Source organism: Kryptolebias marmoratus, linkage group LG14 (assembly GCF_001649575.2).
Source record: "Kryptolebias marmoratus isolate JLee-2015 linkage group LG14, ASM164957v2, whole genome shotgun sequence".
Lineage (NCBI taxonomy): Eukaryota > Metazoa > Chordata > Actinopteri > Cyprinodontiformes > Rivulidae > Kryptolebias > Kryptolebias marmoratus.
In genome coordinates, this window is record NC_051443.1 from 16,995,453 (window position 1) to 17,005,907 (window position 10,455).

Genomic DNA, 10,455 nt, shown 5'->3' on the forward strand with positions numbered 1-10,455 from the left:
TGAACCTATCTGAAAGTGGGCAAACCTTATAATCATTTAGTTTTTAGTATTTATTATGAAATTTGTACATGTTGATTCATTAATTATGTTTCATGGCCAAAATAATGTGTGTCCTTGGCATTAAATTAAAAAATTAACACTCTAGACCATCAACAGACAGAAAAAAAAAAAAACTACCTTTTGCATCTGATTCTTGACTGCATTTCTCTTGCTTGACTAAACTGCATTAAAAATTCCTTAGGGTAACTTCTGATTCTGAACCCAACAGAGACTATAGCATAAAAGTCAGCATGCTTACTTAAACAAGCAAAGTAACATTAATTTGTCTTGCCAGAGCTACTGCGAAGAAGCTGGCACAAATGGATCAAGACAAGGCACAAAAACAGATGTCCTGTCACCGTGTGTCTAATGCAGACAGACAGCGGGTGAAGAAACGATTAGATGCAGTGAGCCATCCGTTTGACTCAAAGGGCACTGAGAACGTCAAGATGATGATGAACTCCGTTCACACTGAGCCCACAGTCTGAAGTCTGTGGACAGTAGAAATATGGCCAGCTTCAGTTTCTGCAGTAATGTATCAAGTGAAACAGCAGATCCGGAAAAAAAAAAAAAGGTTTTATCTTCAAAACGAAACTGCGAGTCTAATTTATGTTTTCTAGACAGATTGTGGATAGATTTCTCTTCAGTAAATTAAATTATGACATGATTTAAGAAATATTTCAATCATTTTATACAGAGCTAAGAAGGATTTAAGCTGGGGGAGCGACACTGTGAACTGGAAGCTGAATGGGGGCATGGTAGAGCTACTTTAACTCTGTCCAGGAAGGTGGTTTTGTAACAAAGCAAACATGGAATTCAGACTTCCTCCTTTGCTTGACTGCAAGATCTCTGACATCAATTTAGTTATTTGTACCTGTCCACAGTATGGACAGTATGAATAAGAACTTGTGCATGTCAACAGGATCCTAACAAATTCCACAAAGAAACATGTCAAGGCCTTATAGCTTGATATTTAGTTTGAAACACGTTTTATTTATATATTGAATATTTTTCTTTTTTCAATTTGACTTGCAGTGTTAAAGGGATGATCAGGTTTCCCAAAATATCAATTAATTTCATTATTTTAATACATGCTGTGGGTTAAAAGGAGTGCTAACTCCACCAAACTAAAAAACATTCCAATGACACAGCAAAACCTAATCCTAACATACTTGCAGAGTCAAAGTTTGAAGTCTTTAACTTATATATATTATTGTATTTTTTTCAGCATGTTTATGATGTCTCTGTAAACTGAAAGCTATTCTTCTGATGGCAACAGAGTTATAAAACAAGCAACTCGTGCAATTATCAGCCTGCAGAAACAAGCTAGCTTCTATTATTGGAATACTACAGGGGCTGAAAATATTCAGTTTGTCATTAAAAAAAAGAAAAAAAAAAACAGAAAAAAACAGGAAACCTGCATGAGTGATTAAAAAAGTATTCTTCTTAACCCCCAACTTCCTATAGTGTTTTGACCCCCAGGTTACAAATTATTAAAAAATTATCTACACTAACTGAGTCTGTTCTCTTTCTCATACATTTGGATGACTTCACAGCACATATAGTTAATATAAAGAAAACACACACACACACACACACAATATAAGTGTGCCATTCCAGACTTGTTTACACAGACAAAGTCAGATTTCCAAGTACAAACCCTGGGGGCTTTTTCTTTGCCAAAGGATCCTCTAACCCTCCCTCCTTCTATTCCTATATCCCTCCTTGACCTTCTGACTGACCCCAGGGGAAGAATTAGTTTTAGGGACTAAACTCCAGCTTGACTTTTCAAGACCGCCTGTCTCTCTTTGCTCTGTCTTGCTTTTGTTTAATGCCTGCGGTTATATTCTTACCAGCAGACTGTCAAGGCAGCATGAGAATATTCCCATTAGTCGCTCACATTGACGGTTTGTGCAGCCTTGTACATTCACTAATAAAAGAACACTAAAGGAGGAGCTGTAGGAGCACAGCCAGCAGGGCTTATTGGCGAGTAAAGAGCATTAGCTTTACAATGTTGTTGACATTAGTTTGACTGATGCCTTGTCATCGATCGGGAGCTTTAATACCTTGGATAGGTCCAAAGAGTCAAATCAAAAGAGGATTTAAAAGGCCGTCATCAGGTTTGGAAAACAGCCCGTCCACTCAGACAGAACATCCAATAAACTCCACTCAGTCTGACACCATCAGCGTGACTGAGGCCCTGCTGTCTGCGACTGATGAACATGCCCATGTGCATTTCTGCGTCTGACACATGTTGGCTCTGTTGTCTGAAAGTCACCTCTGTTCTATTTAGTTTACATTATTCTTATTATTCCTCTGACCAACCCAACTGCTGAGTTCATGTATAAGGGGTGGGTGTTTCCATGCTCTCAGCTGTCCAGGTATGTGTAATGAAATCTTGAGCTCTGTTTTTGGAAACCCTGGGAGTTCCAGCCATTTTCACATTTGAGGTTTTTCCCCCTTGCTGCTCCCTTCTTCTCCCTTCCCTTCTCAAACACTTGGACTCCCATGCACGGACTGTCCACCCAAGGTTGCACGCAGTTTAGTTTGCAGCTCTTTCAAAAATGTAAAATAAACACAGGTTTCAAAAAGTGGGGAACACCCAATACTACGACCAGTTTATGTAGAAAAGGAAAAGACTGCTGACAATAAGGAAACGAGTTGTATTCACCTGTATGGTTGTTCTATAGACTGTGTAACCAGTAAAGTTTAAAACAAATGGCACTGAAAACACAAAACACTTATCTTTCCATTACTTGCACTCTGCAATAAAATATGCAGTCAATAATTAAATTTCATCTTAAGGAAAAGTACAGCAAAACTACTGTTATGTTTGTTATAGCTAAAGTGCACAAGCGGAGAAACTAAGTAGCTGATCATTAACTAAAATGAAGGCTCACAACTTTAAAAACAAATCAAAAAGAAAAAAAAAACCTGTATTGCCCCTAAAATACAGTATTTGCGAGTAAAAAAAAAACCTGTGATAAATGGTTGTTTAAAAGTCGGAATGAGACTCTTATTTTGAAACACAAATGTTCCATTTTTGTAATTTCTAACAGACTGAGTAAGATAAAAACACTAGCAGAACAACCTGTCACTCAGAGCCACTCACTAAGCTTTTCACAGAAACATGAAAATAACTGCATCTTCTTGGTATTTCAAAAGACCAAGTGTTTTGTGTTGACAAAGGGAGGACACAGCTGCACCAGAACGAAGTCCGTCAGAAAGCCATCAACCAGGCCTTTGTCTGTTCTGATAAAATCTAAAACTTCCCTGATGCTAATCTGATGTTTGATCTTTTTTATATGAAGTGAGAAACATTTTGGTTGAAATTGAAGAAGAACATTAACTTAATGACAAAGTTTCATGGGCTTCCAGTTTAGCCAATTAATAATATGATACATAATATCATATGATACATCATATGGTCTGAATGCAGATAGTTTTAAAAGAAGCTAATAAAGTATATAGTTTTGAGATTCCATTTCAATTGTAATCAGAGCTTAAAATGAAGATAATGTTGAGAGAAAGAAAACTGCAGTTGGTCTTAATCTGGGTTCTTATTCATATTCATCTCTTGCACATCACTTTTGGTTTCATTCATTCAAATTAAATTAAACCTACATTTCATAAACAGTGTGTGATCTCTACTAGAACATTCTGGACTTTTACTCCAAAAGAATCTGCGTATCCACGAGCAGAAACTAATCAGAATTTGCGAGACATTTTTCAAAGTTACGTATATAATTTCAACAGAGTATTAATACAAGGCACAGGAATGGTGCCAAGTCTTTCTCAAACACATATGGCAGAGAAAAGGTTTAACTCTTTCATCTCCTGAGCTATCTTCCAGCCTTTAAAATGTGAATCTGTAAACTGTGGCAGTTGTGAATGACTATTCATGAGTGACTGCAGCTCCACATGTGTCACAGCTGTTAACTGCTCTCGAACACCTGCAACAACAATCCGCGGTGTAGCAGGTTAGCTGGCAGCTACTCTTTTTTTTTTTTTTTTTTGGTCTTTCTCTTGTAATCTGATCTAACCTCTCCTCTAAGTTCTCATAGCCGCAGCATAAGTCTGGAAAGTCAGGGGAGAGAAGCTGGGTCTCTTTTTGGGCTGGTTAAAACCGTAACTAAAGATGTAGAGCAAATGACTGACGCAGTCAACTCATTTTTCCCCTTGGAAGTGCATGTGAAAAGCTGAAAAATCTCAAGAAGTCTTTTAAGGCAGTTGTTTGAATCGTAATACAATACATGTGTTCTGAAAGAGGCCACTGGGGCTGGTTGATAGGGCTAAAAATCAATGTTACACTATTAATGAGTTTAAAATAGGGATACAAAATCACGCATCAAACAACATAATGCTCATTGTAAGCCAATAAAGGCGGACAGATGAGTTGTTTCCCACATGATATGTTCAGATCAAACTTGTGCGACCTTTACTAATTTACTTAAGAAAGCATGTAACTTCTCTTTCAGTGATGTCATCAGTACTCTGTGCCATCTACAAAAAAAAAAGAAACATGAAACCTAATCACCAATGCAAACACAGCTACCAAGGATTACTTTAGGCTGAATGCCAGAGAGTAGTGCATGTTGCTGCATTCACTTTAACAGTAGTGTTTCTAAAATTTCAGAGTAACATGAGATGTCTAATGGAAAAACTATCGCCTTCACTCAGTTTTGACCACTTCAGTATGGACCAAAGAGGACAATTTATCTTTCCTGGAAAACTGGTCCATTGTGTCAATAGGAAAAAAAAAAAAACAGGTGGCAAAACGTGAGAACAACAGTTGTCACAAATTCTAACTATGCTCGAAGAATGCACATTCAGCAAGATTGACAGACGGCAATAATTGACACAGCATTCGCCTCTTGTTTGTGAAAGTGGTTCGGTTCGTTCAGTGTTAAAGCCCTTTTTAAAAAAAACGTTCACAGTTTGTCACCTGCCACCTGTTTTGCCTGGTTCTCTCACCCTGCAAATAAGGCCCAAACCCACTGAGGTATTGCAAAGTGTGTTAGAGTTTTTGTTCTGTGTATTTCCTAAAAAAAAAAAAAAAAATTAAAAAGCAGTGTGCTATTCTGAGTTGCAGAGGTCAAAAATACACAGCAAAAGGATTTGATTCCAAAAACATTGCAGAGTGACTTTAAAGAGGAAAATATGCAACACAACACAAAGTGAAATCCATTTGGCCACACTTGTTTCAGGATGTGAGTTAACATATTAGCCATTATAAGACCTGATACTCTGAGGGCATACTCACCCGATATGATCTATGGAAACGCAACTTCTCCAATCACTGTAGCCACCCACTCATTTTCCTCCATCTCCAGCGATTAAAATGCAAAGCTTCGACATCAGAGCGTTTCCTTCCCAGCCGTCTGTCTCGCAGGTAGGACTCCGAATGCACTCTGCCGAATCTACGAGAAGAAAAGGACACATACGAAACCCATTTCACAGTCTGTCAACAAGGGCTGAGAAACAGGAAAAACACGAACGAGGCCGAAATTGATTTCATCTGCTTTCCCTTCGTCTCTCGCAGTCCGAGTGGCACTCAGTGTCACTTGCCATTTGGCGGACAAGCGTGAGGTCCGCTGTCAGTCGGAGAGCAAAAACACGGTCTGTAGTAGAACACACATGCTAAAGAATTCAGAACAAAGGAATGTGGGGATTTTTTTTTTTCCTGAACTGTCAAAGAAGATCCTGGTGAATTGTCTTGAAAGAGATGAAACAGAGAACCCCGTCCTCATACAAAAATAAAGAATTACAATTCTTTTTTAAATCCCAAAAATATAAAACATGTCTCAGCCTTCTGGCTACAAAAAAAAGAAACTAACCTGCTGAACTGGGCGGACTGCTGAAGCACGGCAGTGGGATGTGTTCAGTCTTTGACTTTACCTCTTAACTGAGAAAGCAGAGGACTTGTGCTGTGATTCTAGGTGGTCCTACAAACTGTTTTTTATATAAACTTAAAAAAAGCATAATTATATGCTTAGATTCTGCCTGAACCGTAGACCTGTATGTGAGACTGTGTGACTGCCCGCACTTAGATCTGCTCAAAGTAGATTGACCCACACTTGACAAAACAACACTTTTCTTTTTCTTAGACACTCTCCCACACTGACGCACAGCTGCCTTTTATTTGCCAGGATCCAGACGCAGATGGCGATACAGTGTGAACTTTAACACACAGATTCTTAACATTCTTTCTGGGTGTGAGTTACTCTCCAACACAAACTGATGCTTGGCGTCGGCTCTCTTTTCTTTCCGGCCGGCAGGTCATTGTCGCAGAAGGAGTCTGGGCCTTGCCTCTCTTCCACTAACAGGCCGCTATTGTCCGCTCCCATTACAGCAACGCTCGTCTTTAACAGCACTGCGTTTCTTCAGATCCTGGATTGTAAACCATGCTAGGCATGGGCTCCTTACTGGAGCTGTGTCAGCATATTTAGCCGTTTATGATGGTTCCTGTAGTGGCAAGTTCATTGCTTAACGGAAAAGGAATTCTAATTAAACAACGCAGCATGGAAGATAACTACTGAAATCCAGGGGGCAAAACGTGCAATAACTAAAAAAATCTTTACAAGCAGAAAAGAAATTATACAAAAATGAGCCCAGATTGATAATATACCATCTCAGAACTTTTATTTGATGGTATATATATCCAGAATGTAGACAAAGGATGTCTGTATGCATTTTGATAACATCTAAATGAGCAACTGTAGGCAGAAAAAATGGCTGATTCACTGTCACTCTTGGGATGCATGTTTTAAATTATTGAAATAAAACTTTTCAGACAAACAGCAAATATCTCTCTGGTGTTTTGTGTGTGTGTGTGTTTCTTTAATCTACTGATTGCAAAAGTAATGAAGACTGCTAAAAAAGATTAAGTAAGAAACAAAATCTGAACATTTTGTTTCCCAAGTTGTTAGTTTATGTGTCCTTCAATTAAAATGTGTAAGCAAAATCTGAGAACAGCTGCCAAATTTCACGTGTGTCTGTTTCCCTGTGGAAACAGCCAAAGTGACTGAAAATAGGCTACCAATGGCGATGTACATGGACGATCTGATTGGGATCAATATATCCACCTTTAAAGTGGTCAAGTAAAGTATGCAGATAAAAAGATAGGTTAGGTTGAAACCATAATCTTACCGATGTCGATGCTCTATTTATGGCGCTCCACCGCCCTGCTTGATCCCCGATATTTATTCTCGTTCTCGTTTCTTTCGCGTTTGGCAGCAGATTCACGCCTATATTTCCACCTAAATATCTTCAACACGATTTTTATGTTTGATTTTAGAGTTTGCAATGAGTACCTTTACCTTTTTTGCAGAAAATAGGGATTGAAAAGACAGGAGGAAAATAAATCAGGTTCCAGCTGCTTTGCTTGTTGGACACTCCAAACAATATCATTTGTCAGGCCTATAGTTGGATAAAAATGTTTCTCCTCTCAAAAACATGAACCACCTTTCAAAAAAAACTGTCTCTGCTGTTTCCCTGGTGGAAAAACAAAGTTGTTGAATGTTTTTTTTCTACAGTCTGTCAGCAGTTGTTTTTCTATATTTCAGTCAGCAGACAGAGGCTGCTGGCTTTTGCCAAAAATTTAAAGGAGAAATAACATGACTATCATAATCAATGTGGTTTATTTTTACAGATCCTATCAGGAAGGTCAAAATCAATTAGCGCATCACTTCGGAGGCAAATTGATGCATTACCATCTGAAAATAAACACTGCCGAAGAAACGACTCAATATCACGTTTCGCATTCTTCACAATATTACTGGTGTGGAAAAACGACTGTGAAACTGCACCACGTCACAACTGCGTGCTAACCTTTATCAATATATCGGTTTTATAATTGAGCATGTTTATATGAAAAGACTACATGAGTCGAGAGCCACTGAACTCGTAAAAATTGATCTTAGACATTCGAGAGCCACGTGAGCGTCTCTGTTACTGTGAAAGCAACAGGAATCAGAAATCATTTGTTCGCTGCAAACAGCCGCTTTTTGTTTAATTAAGAAAAAAAGTCATAATAAACTACATGGAGCTTACGTGTCTGCCATCTTTATCTGAAAGGAGTGAGAGTAAATTTGAGGCTTGAGTCCCTTCCCCTTCCCCCTGACTTTAAGCCAGTCATGCAAAGTACCCCTTCTCTTATGCACTTCGATCTTCAGTCAACCCCCCACTCATCCTGTATGCTTTTCTCCATTTTTTTTTAATGCCCCTCTCTTTCTCTAATAACAGGATGTCTGTGTTTTCTCTCGTGGTCGCTGACCTCTGTGGCAAAGAGCCGAGCGGCTTGCAGCTCTAAGTGATTCCTGGTGCCTGCACTTGTCTCTCATCAGCAGCCGGGGATGAATGAAACAATAAGTGGGGTCTCTGTACTTCCGTCTAAGTTGGTAGGAACTTATTAAAGGAGGGTAGAAGATTACTCGTAATCAGATCAAGATCAGCTGTTTTGCCCCTGTACGTCTTGTGCTGAGAGGATTAGGAGTAGTTGGAGGAAATTGTAAAAATTTGAGTGTGAGCTACAAGTTGATGTTTTACATCATTATCACCCCCTGTCAAAAGGCAGATCGTTAAGTTTTTGCCTCTGTGTGTGTGTTAGCAAAATATCTCATACACCACTGGATTGATTTTAATGAAACTTTCAGGAAATAATCATTAAATGTACATCTACAAGTGATTACCTTTAGAGTCAGCCCAATTTAAGAAAGCTGCCACAGCCATAGGACTTTAGAAAACACAAAAATACCTATAACTGTCAATTTTACAGATTCTGAGCTATAATTTTATGTGGTAGTAGCTGAGACTGACCTCCAACATATATTCTGAGCACTAACAGCTTGCATGAGATCTGTTTAAAATGTTTCCATTAACTATTCAGAGTCAACTCTGTCTGCCTTTTAGCAAAATATCTCATGAGCTACTGAGCAAACTTTAATGAAACTTTCAGGAAGTAATCATTCGATGTGCATCTACAAGTGATTAGCTTTCGAAGTTAATCCAAATTCAGATGGCCGCTACAGCTAATCAATCTTGGCATATTCAAAAATGGCTATAGCTACATAAATTTTACAGAAATTGAGTTATAATTTGGTGCGAGAGTGGCTGAGAGTCCTTCTCAACACATATTTTAAGCAATAGGCGATAACACCGAGTGTTCTTCTCCTCAGCGGTCTACGTCTGACAACATTCAACTCCGCTCGCAACAAAACTCTCCCTGCCTCTTCCAAATGTGACCATTTACCTGTTGAGTCCACAAATACCGCTCCTTGTTTCGTTTGTTAATATAAAGCAAATGATTTCCGCCTGGATTGGCTGGACATGCTTCCTGCAGTTATAAGGGAGGAAGCTGAGGTGAGAGGTCACAGCTTGCTAAGTTTAGCCCTGTGGAGAAACTCAGGCTTGAACCAGTATCTACTGGGAAAATAAATGTGTTTCACGCATTAATATACAACCGACAGGCTGTGACTGAGTGTGTATAAAAGCAGCCACCCCATCTATCTCTGAAAATTCAATTCAGTTAGTTTTGCTCGTGTCTGTGTGTGTTCATTTGTCCGTGCTGTTAGCAGAATATCTCGTGAACCACCGAACAGATTTTAATGAAACTTTCATGAAGTAATTAACGGATGTACATCTACAACAAATTCACTTTTGGAGTCAACCCAAGTCGAGATGGCCGTCACAACCAACTGACCTTAGCAAACAAAAATGTCTACAACTCAGCCAATCTTACAGATATGGAGCTAAATTTTGGCATGGTAGCAGCTCAGCATCATCCCCAACCCATGCTTTGAGTGCAATACCTTTGCTTAAAACCTTAGAGTTAACTTTACTTAACTTAAGTCAAACGAATTATCGGCTCTGCACCTACAACTAACAGCTACACAGGTGCACTGGGCATGTATCTGTATCAAACTGAGCCTTTTGTGAGTATTTTTTAGCCAAAAATACACAAAACACTTTAGCAAGATTTTCCAACAAATCCAACTGCCTTCAAGCTACCGCCCTGACTGGCCAAACAAGAACACACACACACACACTGCCTTAGCCATCAGTGCCAGAGAGGCCAACACACTGAAACATTTGAGGCAGGAGTCTGTGGTAGACCACAAAGAGCTTCCTTGCCAGGCATCCTTCACTTGACGTGTCATCCTAATAGTGTGAGCTGAAGGATGGGTGTTACTCCGGCCAGTGGCAGCGCGGGGGCAACAACTGGGTGGCGGAGTGTTTGCTCTCTCTGTTTAATGTTGGCCAATAAGGCTTCCCTAAGCTGTGCGTCAATAAGCCGCTCTGTGCTTTGTGGCGTTGCAGGATTGCTGAGGCTTTCGGTCTCCACCAGCAGACCTGAGTGTGAGGTGCAGCAGGTTGGATGTGTGAGGAGTGTGCGTGTGTGTGTGTGGGGGGGGGGGG

General features: G+C 39.5%; 1 protein-coding gene across 1 annotated transcript in view; it reads right to left on the reverse strand.

Annotated features, from left to right (window-relative positions):
* The window catches only part of bmpr1bb (bone morphogenetic protein receptor, type IBb), a 68,077-nt gene that overhangs the window by 39,798 nt on the left and 17,824 nt on the right, over window positions 1-10,455 (reverse strand). The window contains exon 2 of the mRNA XM_017435752.3: window positions 5,303-5,459. The gene's annotated coding sequence lies outside the window, so the exon portion shown is untranslated. The remainder of the gene's footprint in view (window positions 1-5,302; window positions 5,460-10,455) is intronic.